This window comes from Tachypleus tridentatus, chromosome 4, assembly GCF_004210375.1.
Source record: "Tachypleus tridentatus isolate NWPU-2018 chromosome 4, ASM421037v1, whole genome shotgun sequence".
Taxonomy (NCBI): domain Eukaryota; kingdom Metazoa; phylum Arthropoda; class Merostomata; order Xiphosura; family Limulidae; genus Tachypleus; species Tachypleus tridentatus.
In genome coordinates this window covers 38,351,790-38,371,215 of record NC_134828.1, presented here as the reverse complement: position 1 = coordinate 38,371,215, position 19,426 = coordinate 38,351,790, and the positions used below count along the sequence as shown (strand labels likewise).

Here is a 19,426-nt window from a genome sequence, read left to right as displayed (position 1 = left end):
AACATTTTTATTTTATTTTAACAAGGAGATAAGTAAGCAGTAGAGGTGAGTTGTGTCCATGGCTGAATGGCGCAGATACTCAGAGTGGCTTCACCACTGTGCTCGCCAACGACGGCATCGAGAAACCACAGTGTGTTTTGTGCCATGCTGTCCTGAGTGCAGAGTCAATGAAACCATCAAAACTCAAGCGTCATCTCGAGACGAAACATGCAGAACACGCAAAGAAGGGTTTGGATTTCTTCAAACGGCATGAACGGTGTCTTAAAAGCCAAAGAATCGAAAGAAGTGGGTCGTTTCAGCAGCAGAGTGCAGCCGTAGTGGAAGCTTCATATGAGATTGCATTCGAAATTGCTAAACAAAAAAAGCCTCACACGATTGGAGAAACACTTCTTAAACCCTGCATGATGAAAGCAGTAAATCTTATTCTTGGAGAAGCCAGTGCAAAGAAGATGCAACAAGTATCCCTGTCAAATAATACTATACAGAGGCATATTTCTAAAATGTCTATGGATGTGAAGGAACAGGTTTTGACTGAAATCAAGGGTTCCCCTTTGTTCTCCTTTCAGCTCGACGAGTCAATAGATGTAAGTTCATGTTCTCAGTTGCTTGTCTTCGTGAGATACATTAATTCATGGGACATCAAAGACGAATTCTTATTCTGCAGTGCACTTGAAACCACAACAAAAGCTGATGACGAAGATCTTCAATGGGAAAACGTGTGTGGGATCGAAATCAGGATTCTAGTCGAGAGTGAAGAAGCTAGCACCTAAAGCAAAGGGCATCCACTGCATGATTCACCAATATGCTCTCGCCAGTAAGACTCTCCCTGCCACTCTGCAGGAAGTGCTTGAATCTGTAATCAAAATTGTAAATTATGTGAAGACTCAAGCACTCAACACTCGCCTATTCAAAGAACTATGCAAAGACATGAATGCTGACCACGAAGTCCTTCTCTTCTACACAGCAGTACGTTGGTTGTCGATAGGAAACGTTATTAATAGTGTCTTTGAAATGAAAGATGAAATAAAGTTATTCCTGGAGACTCAAGAAAGGAAAGATCTTGTAGCTCTCTTCGAAGATGAAGCATGGAATAAAAGGATTGCGTACCTAGCCGACATTTTTGACCAGCTGAACAAGCTCAATTTGAAACTTCAAGGAAGGGAAACACATGTTCTCCTTTTTCAAGATAGTCTTCGGACCTTTGTTTCCAAACTGCAGAACTGACGTCGGAAAACCAATCTTGGAAACATCGTTATGTTTGAAAAACTTTGTGGAGTGACGGATGAGTCTCAGATCCAACTGGATCAGTTCCTCAAGGATGAGATTACCGAGCATCTTCAGTCTCTAGAAAAGGAAGTCGAGCGTTACTTCCCTGAGCTTTCACAGGAACAGGAGGCCCTGGTAAGGAACCCATTTTGTACTGAACTTGATGTATCCAGCATCCCAGATGATATCCAAGATGAATTTCTGGATCTAAGGAACGACTCTTCAGCTCGTGATCTCTTCAAGGTGAAATCCGTGACTCAGTTCTGGTGCGCTTTGTATCAGTCATTCTCCAAAGTCAGCATGATAGCTTTACGTGTCCTTGTTCCATTTGCTTCTACCTACTTGTGTGAGGTAGGATTTTCCACTCTTGTCAATATAAAAACAAAGAATAGGAACAGATTGGATGTTGGAGATGACATGAAACTGGTTCTAACAAACGCTCGGCCACGAATTTCAAAGCTTGCTGCTGAAATGCAACATCAGGCATCTCACTAGCTGGGTTGGATAGCTGTTCAAACATACGTTAATATTTTAAGAAATATATGTTCTTTTTTGTGAATTCAGGTTGGACCAATGTGATTTAATTTGCTAATAAATAATTACAGAATTTTTAAATATTTTTTTTAGATGTTTCTTTCCCTCTCCTTCACAGAAAATAAAAGAAAAATTAAGCTGCTGATAGTAAGCCCTAAGTAGGGGGTCACATGGGTTTCAAACTTTTAGGTAAGGGGTCGCGAGTGCCAAAAGGTTGGGAACCCCTGCAATAAAACATCAGTTCCTGTCATGTTACAAAAATTGTTATTACTGTTGAGATGGTGTAAAAAATAGTTGAAAACTGTAAACACTCCTAAAATGTCATATAAACATGGATTTTTTAACGTTCATCAAATATAATTAATTATATAATTTCTGTTTTGGGAAAATTTGAATCGTAAGAAATGAGATTTATTACCACCTATAAAATTTATATTTCATCTTGAACAAATTCGTTCATTCTTCTACAGTTCTCCGTCTGTGTATACGTTTCGTGTGGGAGGTCACACGCTAAAAGATGGAACAAAATATGATGTGGAAGACGTTATTGTACACGAAAGTTACAAGCCCAGCCAGAACTATCACGATATTGCTGTTTTGAAGGTTAAAGGATCAGTTAGCTTTAATAATAAAGTTACACCAGTCTGCTTACCTAAGCCTTCTCATGTGCGTGAAGACTTTATCGGAAGAAGAACTACAACAACTGGCTGGGGAGATACGTCATTCGGTAAATTTGAATATTAAAACTTGATTCTTATGACTGGTGGATCATAAAATCTATTTCTTCGTTTTTTTTTTGAAATTTAGATTTAGAACATTGTTTTCTCAAATAATGGATTATTATTATAATTAGTCACGACATTGTAGTGATGAAATAACTGGTGAGATATTTTAGTCAAAGAGAACTGATTACATTAAAGTTAATTTATTTTCATAAGAATATATTTTTACCTGACTTCTCGTAAATTGTTCATTACAGCTCGAACCAAGAGTTGTGCAAGAAATAACATTTGAGATCGACATTTTGTCTCTCACAAGTCACTGCCCAATAAACTTTCATTCAGTACCACACCTAATCAATTTGGGTGGACAATGGGAGAAATTAGACTCTGTACAACGTTGTTTATGTATGATTTTTATTTGATTGGTGTTTAGCGGAAAGTTACAAAATCGGGTATTTGCGATCTATCCATTAGTGGGAATTAACTCTTTGTAAATTGGTAGTCTTATTACTGACCTACCGATAGTTTAAACGCCGGAAGTCTGCGAACAATTAATCTGAAATCAATAGGCCTAAAATTGTTATGAGAAAAATAATAAGTTAACTGCAGATGTGTTTTCACATTTATTGTAACTTGTTCATTACAAATTGGAATGAGATGGGGTGAAAATAGCATTAAATATTTATACTGTCTCACATAAGTCATTGCCTAATACATTTTTTAACTTGTTAGTTAATAGGAAAGTGAAACGAACACCTACAGTTAGTGTTTATATAACAACTTTTAGGCCTATTGGTTTTTCAATATTACGTATTATTTCGTCATATAAATCGTGGCTTTTAATTAATTCTATTTGTTAATAGACGAGCTTTTTACGGAAGACGCGGCAATGAATTAGAATTAGGCTTAAAAATGAAGCAACATTTTTGGAATTTGTACTTTTTGTTACAAAACAATTTCTTAACCTCAAATGTTAACCTAGAAAATCTTCGTTGATTAAAATGTTTTCAGGAGGACCAAGCAGTGAAGTACTTCAAGAAGTTTCCATTCTTGTTGTGTCCAACAAGGACTGCAACAATTCTTACTCAAAAGTAGCATCGTCGAAGTATCCACAAGGTATCACTAGAGGACAGATCTGTGCTGGAGTGTCTGATGGAGGCAAGGATGCATGCCAGGTAGCAAGAATAATAGCCTAATTTTTCTTAACCTTGTTTAACGCAAATTGGACTTTATTACGAGAATTTTTTGTAAACGTAAGTAAAATAACGACCTATATCTCCAGACCGTATTTTAATTACCTCAATATTTATCTCTTTTGGCTTCATAAAGAGCTATCAATTCCCTACCAGTTCACAAATTCATTTGAAATTAATTACCTAAAATCTTCTGTTATCTTTTAAGCACAATGCTACACAATGTGCTGTGTATTTCATGAGTATGGAGACCAAAATGTTAGCATGAATTGTATACAGTAGTATTTGCTGACTTAGAACAATAACTGTATTTAGAGATTATCCTTTAATGCTTACGGATATTTGTACGTAATGATGGAAAAACTATATTCTCAGGTTTTTCAGATAAACTTAGAAATTGCTCTGCTTTTCATAATACCTTTTAATAGGATCAAGTGAGAACTATAAAATATTTCATTTTCGTTTAACCATTATTGCATAAAACTATTCGTTTAATTTAATTAGTACATGTTGATTAGCATTTACGTAACTGAAATATTGGAACCGATATGTATTATCATCAAGTGGTTGCGATACATCGACATCTAAACACATTTGTGATATTTTATCACCAAAAATTAAAACAGCGCCACGTATTTGACTGTTTTTCCTTAATCGTCGTTTTACAAAAAAAAACAACAACAAATATAATGGTTATTGGTGTGTTTATAATTTTCAGTCGTTTTATTTTTAAATACGAATACTTCATTGTTAAATGTTATAACATTTTAGGGTGATTCTGGAGGACCTCTGATGCAAGAAGAAAATGGACGATGGATATTAGTGGGAGTTGTGTCATTTGGATTGAACTGTGCTGAACCAGGTTACCCTGGAGTTTACACTAGGGTTTCTCACTACCTAAGATGGCTTGCTGCAAACACTGACTTAGGGAAATAACTGGCTTCATTATTTGGACGATTTCCGTTTAGTTAATTACTTTCCTTGCATTGAAATGACTGCTTACCTTTCCTTCCGGTCTCTCTTGTTTTTTAATTTGTAATAACTCTTCATGAAGTAAAAGTCATTCAAATAAGAATTCTGAAATTGGAAATTGTATTTTAATTCTGAGCATAAATGAGCTGCGTAACAGAATCGGCTAATTTTTACGTTAATGTTTTTTTTTGCCAGTATAGATTACAGTATTTAAATTAAAGCTATATTTCATTATACAACAGTTTTGATATCAGTATATTTCAAAATCAATATTTACATCACACTATAAGCTATATGTGTTGTATGTATATGTTTAAAACTTCTGGAAGTAGAATGTTTCAGTAAGCAACACAGTAGTTGTTTACTTGAATCAGAACGGGTTTTCTCCACAGCTAACATTTTATTCACAGACAGAACTGGTGTATCTCAATGCAATAAAATAATACTACCCAAATCGACAAGGACTGGTTCACTAAACACGAGGAAGAGTTTATACATCCAGCCTTACCACCACACTCGCCAGGTTTAAGTGTTGTCACCCTATACGGTCAGTTACTGAAAGAAAGTTCGATTTTCATCACCGACATAACTTTACCCATTAAAGGAAACTTTGATCGAAGAATAGTAAATATCATTTCCTAAATCACAACAGTTTGTTTCATCAAGTGTTGTGTTTTCTGCTGCTGGATGCAAAAATTCATACTAGTAAATCAATTGTAAACCTTAGGTATTACCAATAGTTATAAAACCCCTGTAAGCTTTTAGCATGATGATAAACAATTCGTTTGCATAAATGTTTCTGTCCTTATGCTAAACTGCTACATACACCACGTATTGAGAGTTTTGCTGTTCTGCCGAGACTGGAAATGGCCGGATCTATAAATGTTAAAACTACCACATAATACAAACTACAGTTTTGAAAGATATTTTCAGATAAAACTACTACGATAATGTTTTCGAATATTTTAATGACACAGAAGAAGAAACAACATGTAGTTTTCAAATAAAAATAGTGTAAGACAGAAAACTTTATATATATGCACATATTCTGACTGTATATAATCAGAATTTGGAATTTTTCTCTGACTGATTCATTTTACTTCTGGCTCCAAGAATTCTTATAGATATCTTTAAAAAGTGAACTTTTAGAATCAGGTAAAAGTATTATGAGGATACGAACTTCAATATTTAGACACATTAACACATGTCCATTTATAACTAGAGAAATACTGAATAAAATGAACTGACTATCTGTACTCTGCCTAATACGGATATCAAAACCCTGTTTCTAACGTTTGAAGTCCTGAAATAAAAAACTGTATTACTTAAAGTATGTGCACGGGTCAATGGGCTTATTAATGGGCATACTTGTAGTATGTCTGAAGACACTTGCTCTAGAGCTACAATTATTTGATCAATCTGGTAATAAAAATTGTAAATTTCATCCAGGTTGAAGCAAATGGATGGATTGATACGAACAGCAAGTAGCCGTCAATTCCAAACAAGAGATAATGGGAAACTTTTCTGCGCAACATTAAGTGTAGGTAATTGGTAGCGAGGTAAAATAGATATTGAGATGATTGGGCATACAGCCTTGAGTGTAACTGAGCAAATTCCAGAAGAATAAATGGCACTAGCCAGGGATAATCTCTGGTAAACGTCTTTAGATAGAAGAATGTGAAAGAAGTGCTAATTGTTCAACTCTAATCAAGACTTCAGTTGAAGTAAGTTGATCTACTGTACATCTCGGAACTCCAATTGGAATCACTACCAGAATATTATTGGTCAGGATTCACTAGTGAGTTTCCTAAAATATATTACCTGGAAATGACTTCTTCTGTTACAAGAAAACAAAGTTAAGACAAAAGATTATACAATTTTTGTATATTAAGCTACAGACAAAAAGAATTGATGTTAAGACAGTTTTCGCACTATAAATCGGTAATAAGTCCGGTTTGTGGCGTTAGAAGCCTACAGACTTTCCACTGAACCACTGAAAACAGACAAAACTACTTCCGTTTTAGTGTATGAAACATTATCCAAGGACAAAATACTCAAATGTTTAGGCCTATATACCTTTTATGCGAATAAACAATGTCCATTATCTAAAACTTTTAGTTATCTTAAGGTCGTTGTAACATAATACATCAAGTAAACAATAATCTGCTATTCAGCGCTTGTAGCAATACTTACTTTTTTTACAAAGTTTGCTACGCAGCTAGAGTTGTAAAACAAATTATTTCTCACTCTTTAAGCTATAGGTATGTTGTAAAACATAAGGTTATTCTTTCATCGCTCCTTCTGGTGAGTAGTTCAAAAATTAAGGATCAAAACAAGTGGCCTAAGTAGTTTTTCCATTGATAACTTTTTTTTTTTTTCGTAGTTTCGCGCAAAGTTACACGAGGGCTATCTGCGTTAGCCGTCCATAATTTAGCAGTGTAAGATTAAAGGGAAGACAGCTTAATGGTCATCATCTACTGCTAACTGTTGAGCTATTCTTTTATCAACGAATAGTGGGATTGACCGTAATATTATAATGGCCCCACGGCTGAGAGGGCGAGCTTCTTTGGTGTGACAGGGATTCAAACTTACGACACTCAGGTTCTAACTCGAGTGCCTTAACCAACCGGACATGCCGGGTCAAATAAAAGATAAAAATACAATTGCTATGTAGGTATTCCGACAATAACATTATTTAAAAACATCGAACAACAGCAGAGAAAGCGCTTTATATAACATTTTTCTTTTCAAATTTTAAATAAGAAAAAACAAAACAACAACTTTGCTCCACATCTGTCTGCTCAACAATAAGTTAGGGAGCTTATAAGTCTAAAATTGGGTTTCGATACCTGAGGGTTCTAATTTAGCAGTGTGAGACTAAAGAGAAGGCAGCTAGCCAATACTGTCGATACAATACATGTGATCACGTGTTGTTATTGATTATCTGACAACAGGGAATCTTGCCAACAGCTCTGCAGTGTAATTTATATTTTAAAACGCTTTATCGTGAGTTATGTTTTTTGTGCACCACTTCTCCATGCTTGCTGTCTGTAGTATATCTAGTGTAGAAACACCACATTTTAACAGCACCTGTTTTAACTGTCAAGTCAAAATAAAATCTACGGACACTGCGTTTATTGATTTGACTCATATGTCTTCTTATGGAATAGCATGAGCACCCATTTCATTCTCTAGTTGCTTGAGGTATGCAACAATTGAAAACTAGATAAATAGAAGGCTGACCATGGTCAACCCATACCTTTTTTACCACATTTCAAGATGGAAATTTTATTTGCTTATATTGCATACTGTTGTAATATAACATGATGCACATATGTTTTATTGGATAGTTGTTGTGCCTCAATTAATCCATCTAGATGTCCTTAACATCAGCTCAAGAATGTTTAGCTTCAGAAAACCATTACAGGTCCTGCTCTACAGCGATCAACTTTTGTTGCATCAAACTACATCAACAATGTCAAAAATTAGTTCTGATATATTCCATTTCACCACAATTCTGTATCATCTGTAGTCGTCACGTGACTTACTAATTTATATATTCAAAATAATTTAATACACTGCACTGAACTTTCTGTACCCTCTATGACAACATTCCCATACAGCTTTGTGCTTAAGAAGAAAAAAAAACAGTTTGTTTGTTTGGAGTTAAGCACAAAGATACACAATGGACTTCTTGTGTTCTGTCTACCACGAGTATCAAAACCCGATTTACTTTGCTACTAGTCCATAGACATACAGTTGTGTCACTGCGGAGGCAAGAAGAAACACACACACACGCCCACATATGTGTACACAAAGGATATTCAAAGCGCAAATTGAAATACGAAATCATTATTTAACAACTTACTCCGTGTAGATGAAGGTCAAAGTTACGGATTTCCCATTGGCTCATGCTAAATGTTCTAAAACATAAGGCGTCAAACAGGTTTGGTAGACTGCAATAGATAAAGATTTTTGTTTCCCACGAACCAGTCAATGAATGAAAACGTAGTTGCTGGAAAAAAGACAACAACAATATCCTGATGTTATAGACCCTATTTACACAGGATATTAAAATATGAACTATACTCTTACTGCAGAAATGGAATATCGGTTTTATAGTAAGTGTTTACGTTTCATTTATCAGTCTCACACTGCTTTCTTTAATTCTTATTAATCAAATCCAGATATGAATAATTTTAAGGAAAAGGATTATTAACCAAGCATATTAACTACGTTATAGTTACTCTAATCGCTTCCAGGAGGTAACCACGTGACTATCTGGGTAGCTACAGGATAAGGTGTGTTACCTTTAATTCATATCTCTTGCTTCAGTGGCATCATTACGTGGCAGTTATAACGGGTAAGTTTATCATTACATTATAGCTATTTGTGAGTCTCGCTGAACTACATGTCATTTGTGGTAACTGTAAAATCTGTTAACTACTTGTGCGCAATTCGTCAGACAAAAATTTATTATATGAAGCTTTATTTTCAATGCTTTGTCCACAACAGTCATGTTATGAAGCCTAAATGTGATAACACTTGAATGAATTCATATAAATTAAGACTGTATTTTACAGTAATATGATCACACCAAATACGCTCGCTTTTTCAGCTGTAATGGTGTTATAATGTGACGGTCAATCCAACTATGCGTTGGTAAAGAAGTAACCCAAGAATTAGCAGTGGGTGGTGATGATTAGCTGCCTTCCTTCTAGTGTTACACTGCTAAAGTAGGGATGTGTAGCGCAGATAGCCCTAATGTAGCTTTGCGCTAAATTAAAAAACAAACAGTAATATAAAAGTGATAATTTGTTAAACATTTTCGATTCTGATGATGGATGCCATAGCAACATAATTAAAACAAAACAAAACATTATAGCAAGTGCTTAAAATATTTATCCAAGAAAAATAACTTTGAATTAATCATTCATGTATTAAACCTTTTTAATTACTTTGAAATTTAAATTACAACGTTTTTCTGAAGCTGTAGAAGGGGATAATGTTGGGTTAACACCTAGCGCGACCTTGTGGTAGAACTCTGAATTTGAGATCTGGAGAGACTTAAACTGTGTGTGCATTATGAAAGTAACAGTAAATCTCTCTTAGCGTGAATTTAAATGGCAGTTTATTGCTAATTAGATACTTTCATTCTGGTCAGTTCATAATTAGGATGGCAACATATAGCCTTAGTAGGTTTGCTATAAATACGAAATTCACATTTCGTATGTTATATAAAGTTCTAACATGAAAGTTTTGTTAAGGTTTACGCGATAGGGCAAGAAACATAAATTTGTACTTTCATATGAAAGTTATGGAATATATCCTAGTTAATTTACTATAAGTGCGACCAAACTATGTCTTACAATTTATGTTAAAATTAAAATAGTATGTATCAAACAAAACAGGTAAAATAACTGTAAGACACGTTGAACGAGCTGTTATCAGTGTACGTTACTATTTTAAATGTAACATTACTAATACTGTTATTAACTTGACGAATAGAGAATTTTAAAGAATACACATATATTCAGAACAATGTGTTTGAATTATATTATTTGGAGAAAAAATTATTATTTGACCAACATTTGCATGACTGTTTTTCTGGTGATTAAAGATTGAGAATTATGGAAACAAAATTTGTAAACAAATAATGAATTAAATTACTAGTTAAGTATTGGTACATTACAAACAATGAAACAAATTATCAGAAGAATTGAAATTAGAGAAACTGGTTTCGAGACATCCATGTCATCTTCAGTCTTACGTTTCCTGGCAATAAACTTGTCAACACCTTCACGACCCCGAACCTCGAATTTTTTCGTAGACATAGGTTCAGTTTAAAGTGACTTAGTGAGTTGTTTGTGTTATAGAAGCATTTGTTTGTTTGTGTGAAGTTAAGCACAAAGCAATACAATGGCCTATCTGTTCTATGCCCACCACTCGTATCAAAACCCGGTTTCTAGCGTTGTGAGTCCACAGACATGGTACTGTGCACTGGAAGGCAAAGTGTTTGTTAAAGCAGCTTTCTTCAATTCGTTTTATGTAGTTATTAATTTTGTATAAAATTATTGTTGGTTTCAGTATCTATTTGATAGCTAGAATCCCTCTTCTGGAGAAAAATGGCGTTGTTTGTATTTTCATACGAGGGCTGTTCAAAAAATACGCGGACTGTTTGAATTGCGCGGCTCCAGTTGGTTCCAGGGGAATCCGCTTGGTGTCGCTAGGTTTGCACAGATCAGCTGATTACAACGCCATTTCCCGATTGCAGATATCTTCATTTGTGTATTAGCTACGCGGTTTTAAGTGAAGTGCGATTTTTTCGTTTGGCGGATTTCAGAATGAATGACCTGAAGGAGCAACGACTTGCTGTGAAATTTTGTGTTAAACTTGGAAAATCTGCGACTGAAACTTTTGCTATGCTTAACACGGCTTACGGTGATGTTGCTATGAAGCGTACGGCATGTTTCAAGTGGCATGCACGTTTTAAGGATGGTCGACAGTCCATTGAAGATGATGAGCGTCCTGGACGTCCTTCCACGTCAATTGACGACCCACACGTCGACAAAATCAACACCCTGGTGCGGGCAAATCGACGTCTGACTGTCAGGGGAGCTTGCTGAAGAGTGTGGGATATCGGTTGGATCTTGTTACGAGATTTTGACCGAAAAATTGAAGATGCACCGCGTTGCTGCGAAATTCAGCCTCAGAACTCGTGAGTTTGTGGCCAAACACTCGATCACTGTTCTTACCCCCCCCTACTCACCTGACCTTGCTCCTTGCGATTTTTTCTTGTTCCCCAAACTCAAAAGACCCTTGAAAGGAAGAAGATTTGAGACGATTCCCGAGATTAAGGCATATGCGACGAAGGAGCTGGAGGACATTACAAAAGAAGCGTACCAGGAGTGTTTCAACAAGTGGAAACACCGTTGGGATAAGTGTGTGCGTTGGGGAGGAGAGTACTTTGAAGGGGTCCCACACCTGTAACTTCTAAATAAAGTACAATTTATTTTATGACGTCAGTCCGCGTATTTTTTTAACATACCTCGTATGTAATGAATTTTTTTTTATGGTTAGAAAATATTTCAACACTCTCATTTACATAGGCTATCTCACGTAACTGGTATGATTTTAAATAAACGTCTTGTTTGTTTATCTTGACGTGTGATTTTTGTATTTGAATTTAGGTTATATTAATTGTGTTTAGACGTTCGCGTTCATGTCAGAATTATTATTACTTAGTGTTTTCTCAATATACACAGTATTTGTGTTGTAGTCGATATAAATGGGGTTTCATATTAACATAAGTTAGCCTTTCTCTGTCTTTTTATAACACAATATTTTTCTTGCTGTAAGAAGGCAATTTGTTGTAATACACTATGGAAAATTGGATTGTTTGAAAATACGGCAATGCTTTTAATTTTATGTTCAAGAAATGACAGTTAGCATTAAACTGTAGGTTAAAAGAAACAAATGATGGAATGATAAGCGTTTGGCCTCTTCTTGGTAGAAGGAAATATAACTTAAAGAAATTGTCGGTTTTGTGTATGCAGAGAGTAAAACCTATGTTTTGGTTCTCAAAGTGTCCAGAAAAGAAAAAATTGTCGTCATTATCCCAATGAACTTCAAATTTGATAGTGGGTAAAGATGTTGGAAGTTGCTAGTTTGGTTAGGACAATAAAAGCATTTATCTTCAACCAATCGGAGCATCAGTATTTTTGATAGTTTGTATGTTTGGAAAGAAGCAATTCATTTTTAAAGTTTGGTTTTACCACCACACAGCGTTACGTCTACAGGTTTACGATGCTACAAATCGGATTGTTAAGAAATGCGTGATGGTCTATAGACCTTCTGCTTGTAAATTTACAAATCTAATTAAACCACATTGAGGAATGTTCTCAAAAATACAGAATAAATACAAATGTTCCCGAAAATCAACTGGTAGTATTTACAAAAGAAATAAAACACGAAAAAGATCCACTTAAACTATATACGAAAACTACTTTAACCAAATTTCTAGGCTTAACCTATGACCCTAAATTAACGTGAGTAAACGACATAAATATCATGTACAAGTTATGCTTGGAGTTTAACGGGTAAAAAAGAAAACTATTGAACTGTGACAGACAAAGTGATCAAAATTTACAAGACTAGTAACTGAACATGCATGACCAACATGAATATATATGCAGTAGTAAAACGTATCACCAAATTATAAACAATACAAAACTCATTACTACATACATTATATGAAATGGTACCCAGAACCACTTCATCACTATTTACTGACAAACGTTATCCAATAGACTTCTGTATAATTCGCTAAATTATTTCTGGTAAAACTGGGACAAACATGGCTTATAGTGCGACTTAGATCACTTCTCCATACTTGAAGATAGACCGAAATAGCTCTTATGCATTAATAAGTACATTAGTAATATCACTTAATAAGCCACCATACACTTACCAAAGAATTGGTTTGATTTTGAATTTCGCGCAAAGCTACATGAGGGCTATCTGTTCTAGCCGTCCCTAATTTAGCAATGTAAGACAAGGGAGAAGGCAGCTAGTCATCACCACCTATCGCCAACTCTTGGACTACTCTTTTACCAACGAATAGTTGGATTGACAATAACATTATAACACCCCCACGGCTAAAAAGGGCGAGTATGTTCGGTGCGACGGCGATTCGAACCCTCGACCCTCAGATTACGAGTAGAACGCCTTGACTCACCTGGCCATGTCGGGCCCTCGACAAAGAAACCGACATTAGTTTTTAGCTGCTAGTCATGCTACTATAATTACTTTCATGAACATTGTCCTGAGAGAGGTCAAAGTAATTTCGTCATACTCTGACCATTAGGTAGTAATTATAATAACATTCTCCCTAAACCAGTTATCATTGTTACATATTATAATTTATCCTGCACGAGTCTCTGATTTATTATATTACGTACGTTACGTATAACGATTTCATAGACTCCCTGCGTGGCCAGTGGTTAGGGCGGTCAACTCGATATTTGAGATTTCGAATTCCTGTTACACCAAACATGCTCGTCCTTTCAACCGTGGGGTTGTTAACTTGTTACAGTCAGTCACAGTGCTAAATTAGGAACGTGGAGATTTGCTTGAAATTCAAAATAAAATAAACTATTTCATGTCACCGGAAATTATAAAATTAATTAAATCTCAATATGTTTTAAATTTGTGATACTTCCCAACAATGTTCATACTCACAATGTTCTTTCTTAACGCAAATTTATTTTAACATACAATTACCAATACAATTTATAACAATAGTTATTACAAATAGTATATATAGAAAAGTTTTAGAACCTCACAAACAATATTCAGTCTTCTATCTGGTCTGGAACTCAATATTTTCCCGACTATCGAGGTCCGTGACGATCGAATTAAGTCCGAGTTTGTACATTGTGCATTCCTTTCGACGGATAGCTAACTTGAAGCACATGTAAATGTTTCACCAACAACAATATCTAATGACCTCGTAAAAATACTGACTTTCGAAGTTATTTCACTGAAGTTGAACGGTTTCTATTTTCGAAATTTCTAAACTTTTCTCGTGAAATATCTGTAGCTTTCCGATTAATAAGCGTTTATCACAATTATAACTTTAGAGGTTTTATAATATACTGACTGTAACAGACCAACACTATGACTAAATTGTTTGCTGCAATAACTGCCTTTTATTGTGATTTGGCGAGATTCTCGAAAATTCAGCTGGCTCAAAAAGAATGATATTTACGTAAGTATGTATAATGAAGTTGTCCAGAAATAAATGTGGTTTTAGAAATGCGAAGGTTGGAAAAGTATAAATCACTGTTGATCTATGGTCAATGAACTCCCTGAAAGCTTTTTCTGCAGCTGCCTGGTTTCAAAAACGTTTATTGTTCAAAAAGTTGTGAAAGTGTTTGAAAAAATGAAAATTCTGGAGGGAATGGTCTGGGTTATAAGGATGTATGAGGCAGAACTTCGATTCTCAATTCGTTCAGTTTCTAGAGCGTCATGCTTGACAGGTCTCATAACACCAATCTGGTTGATCCTCAGTCAGCTCACGCAGACCCCACTTATCCAACTTTTTCATCTTTCCAATTGCACTCAGATGGTTGGCAATGCCTTATTTGATTGTGCCTAGCTATTTTACAAGCTCACGTACTGTTGTGTGAGAGTCTGTCTCAACTACTTCCTTTAATGTGTTTTAATTTATGGATGACTTCCTTCTACGACCTTCGTGGTCTTCAAGACTTTCATATCCATGCCGAAATATTTAGAACCAACGTTTACCTGAACGTTCAATAACAGATCCATGGTCGAATGCCTGGTTGATGTTCCATGTAGTTTCGGTAGTTTTTTGTTCAAGTTTGAAGTCGTAGAGAGAAATCAGATGAAAGTCCTTCTTGTCCATTCTGCCTTGGGGGTTGCAAAACGTACTCCGAGTAGAGTTGAAACAGCAGACAATTAATAAAGCCTTGTAAGTGACAAACGTTTGATTAAACCAAACCAACCAACGATAAGTTACTAAATATTCAGCTTCTAAATGACATCTTGAGAATTATGACATTTATTTCTGGACAACCTAACACATAGTTGATTCTAACGCTCGAGAATATACATAATTTTGAGAATAGGCAAGACTTTCCCAATATACATTTAACAATATAAGTCATACGCTTTCTTAATATATACTAAACTGAAACAAACATAGATATTAAAATAAATATACATCTGTTACACTTACTACCAACAGGGAAAAAAAGAGGTCAAATAAGACTTAACTGCGACAAAGATTGCAAACAGACAGACAGATTCTCTACTAGTTGTTGGGCTATATTTGACTCACGAACCGCGGAGGCCCGGCATGTACAGGTGGTTAAGACACTCGACTCGTAATCCGAGGGTCACTGGTTCGATCCCCCTTCCACCAAACACGCTTGCCCTTTCAGTCGTGGGGCTGTTATAATGTGACGGTAAATCTCACTATTAGTTGATAAAAGAGTAGCCTAAGAGTTGGCGGTGGGTGGTGATGACTATGTGCGTATTTCAAAAAAACGAACAGTGGAATATTTCGTAAGTTTCAAAGCGCATCCTCAGGCCCAAAATGCAACTCGTGATTTTGTTTTTGGAAGGCGTTTTTATCGGCAGAGAGTGCTTGAATTCATAATACCATACCAGGACCTCTTTACAAGACAAGAATAGGGATTCTTAAGGAGATAATCATCTCATTATAATAATAACATGATTACAAAAGATTGAAAAACAATTAGCCCATTGTTAAGTATCAATTCTTGGAAAGAGGAATTCTGAAAAATAACCAGTTATTTTTTATATAAAATCGCTACTTCAAGTCAGATTGCGAATATAATCAACTTATTATAAATTGTAATAAAAACTTATTATGAATTGTAACTTTCTTCTCTAAAATAAGTGCGACTTACACTTGTAGTAAGAGCAGAGGTGAAGATTTTGTTTCTGATATAAATTCTGTTCGGTGTACTAACGAGCACGTGCCATTTTTGTAGAAACTAATAGTGTTCATAAAGAGTTGAATCAGCTCAGTCCTTTCAAAACCGTGCATCATCCCACTTTCTCTGCAGGGTGTGTAATATTACTATGTAGTTATTTGTCTTCGTTGTGGTCAATCCAACGTAAAACTGTATATACTAAGGATAATAACAAAAATTGAGAGAAATTAAAATATTAGGCTTAGCTCAGTCTTTGGTTACACACATTTCGAAAGTTTCGTCATCAAACAAAATATGCGAGAATAACAATGAAATCTTAATAAAATAGCATGTTGCACTCTATGAATGTTCGTTTAGAAAGATGCTAATTTAGCCTTGCTTTCACTACAGTTTACATAAATTTATTCTTCTGAACCTGTCATAATCTAGCATGAACACACATCAACGAAATATTTTTTTTCAAGCATTACTAATTAAAATATGAGCTAAATTAAAAACTAAAGTAATAAAGCTGTTATAATGAAGATATGATTTAGTGAAATGTTCTCACAATAACCAATAATTATGTTTTCTATGATTAATCTAAAAAAAAGGAATACGAGAAATAAACTGTTTTACTAATTAAGTGGCAAGTCTGTGGACTTACAACGTTACAAACTGGGTTCTGACACATATGGTAGGCAAAACACAGAGTTCTCACTGTGTAGTTTGTGATTAACTACACAAACAACAACTAACAAACAAATTCATATAAAGGAAGCGGTTTGAGACTAATGTTTTCGCTTTATATTATATGACACTTTTCTTGTAAACATTTTTTTTTATTCTCACACAAAAACTTAAACACATTTTGAAAAGGAGCATATGTTAAATATAACCACTCTTACCATCTTGGAATTGTATAATCCTTGGAAATGTGAAATTAAGTGTTAGTACAATAACTGTAATATTAGTTATATTAAAATGTTAAATTAACAGTAACAGACCAAATAAATTAGAGCACGAAGCCTTTGACGTTACTTATGCACATCCAAGACATACTTACATTGCCGATGGTGATTTGTTTTTGTCCATTTATGTACATTATTTACATTAAACGTGCACTATTCTATAATGAAACATCCGAAAAATTACCTGTTCTATGTACGGGAAGCGAGTATTCATTTTAATATTACAAACTAAATGACGCAACTAATTAGGTACAAGCACGTGATTCCATCAGCTCGATTGGTTATTTGCTCCCTTTTGTACACTTCATACCACCCCTCACTGCAAGGGAATATCTTTTTTCGTTTCTTTCTTTCTGCGCCTAATTTCATGTATCATTATTCAACCAATCATCAAACAACATAGCAATTGGAATTTCTCTGTTCAGAGACCAGAAGTACATTTCAGAAAACAACTTTTGATGACTGTCGAACATTAAAATGGGTCATGAAAAGAAGAAGCTTATTAAATATAGCACGTGTACGTTAAATATCACAGAAATTAGTGATATGAAGAATTAAAGTCAACATAACTTAAATTAAGCACATGTCTGATAGAAGGACATCACATAATATTCGCATGTTAGAGTTATATGGATGAACAATATTTAGGTAATAATATTATATACATTTTTCTGAATCTCAGAAAAATCTTTGTTGAGAAAGTCCGTCTTGACCTCTCTTGGAAGTGGCATTTCTTTCCCTTGTACAAACAAAAATGGAAAATGTAAAAATATTGTTGACTGCCCTAAAGTACTAGATAATGTAGCTAATGAATATGCTAAAATTTGTGAATGGATTGGTTTAATCCCAGTTGTTTGTTGTCCTGAGAAAACTCCAGATCCAAATACGTCGGAGAACGTTCCGGACCTTCACTTTCAAAGTGAGGAATTTTAAGTGGTTCATGATTTATTTTTAGTGGATATTTTAACTAAATAAAAACACTTTTGTTAAGATTGTTTCTTCTAAAGAAATTGTATAGTTTCAGTTAATCGTTTTGCCGTTAAACATTTCACATTCCATGTTAACTTGTCTGACATGTATTTCTCATCTATTTAATCTTGATGCAAAAGTTTTATTTTTGTATCAATACATTATTTTAACACCAATAGTATTTACGTATCTACTTATTAAATAAACATTACTTAGCTTTCAGTCTTTATTTAACTTATGAGCTACAAATGTGTGAAGGCTTTATTTTAGCGAAGGCACATCGGACTATTTGCTGAGTCCATCTAAGGGAATCGAACCCTTGCTTTTAGCGTTGTAAATCCGTAGACTTACTGCTGTACCAGCAGGTGAGCATGAGCTACAAAAAATATAAAAACTTTTATATTTTTGTGTTATTTTATATCAAAGAATAATGAAAATATGTAAAAAACAGAGCTCAAAGTTACATGTATATTCCGTATCTTCAACTCTAACCAGAAATCTTTGTCAATGAATCTCTAAAATAATACAAGGATATAAAAGCGTTTATTTATTTGTAGTTCCGAAGTTAAATAAACATCAAGAGCCAGATAATGTTTATTTGATGAAAACGAAGATATGTTTAGAACTCTACTTTATTCACATGGATATATTCTATTCAATGTGTGGAAGGTTACGTTAATAGCAATTTAAAATCAACAATATTTATTTTCCTATTTAGTAACATTTCTGAGTTTGGATAATCATTTTAAATGTTGTTAAAATATTCTTCAAGTCTGAGGTTTACTTTTTGTAATATCAAAACATTTTTCCTTTCATTTTCTAGATGGCTCTGTTATTATTATTTTCTGTGTGGTACTTGTAATGAGGTTCTTGATTTTAATTCTTAGCTATTATAGTATTACGGTATATATGTCGACGCTGAGTTTCTTCACGATCAAGTCGATGTTGTATTTATCGTTTATTTTTCTGCCTCACGTTTTACCTTTTAGTATACGTTGATTATTTTTTAATTTCTTCTCTTTCTGAATGATTTGTTTGTTTTCTAATTTAGCAGCGTAAGACTAGAGGGAAGGCAGCTAGTCATCACCACCCACTGCCAACTCTTGGGCTATTCTTTTACCAACGAATAGTAGTATTGACCGTCACGTTATAACGCCCCCACGGCTGAAAAAGCGAGCATGTTTGGTGTGACGGGGATTCGAACCCGCGACACTGAGATTACGAGTCGCGTGAATTAACTACATGGTCATGTCGTATATAATATAAGAAAATAATGGAGCACAATATCGTAGATTTTGAGGTACAATGATGTTAATAAAATTTAGAAATAAAAC

General features: G+C 34.7%; 1 protein-coding gene across 5 annotated transcripts in view; it reads left to right on the top strand.

Annotated features, from left to right (window-relative positions):
• Nucleotides 1-19,426, top strand: part of LOC143248876 (clotting factor B-like) — a 56,614-nt gene that overhangs the window by 8,944 nt on the left and 28,244 nt on the right. The gene's annotated exons all lie outside the window — the stretch shown is intronic.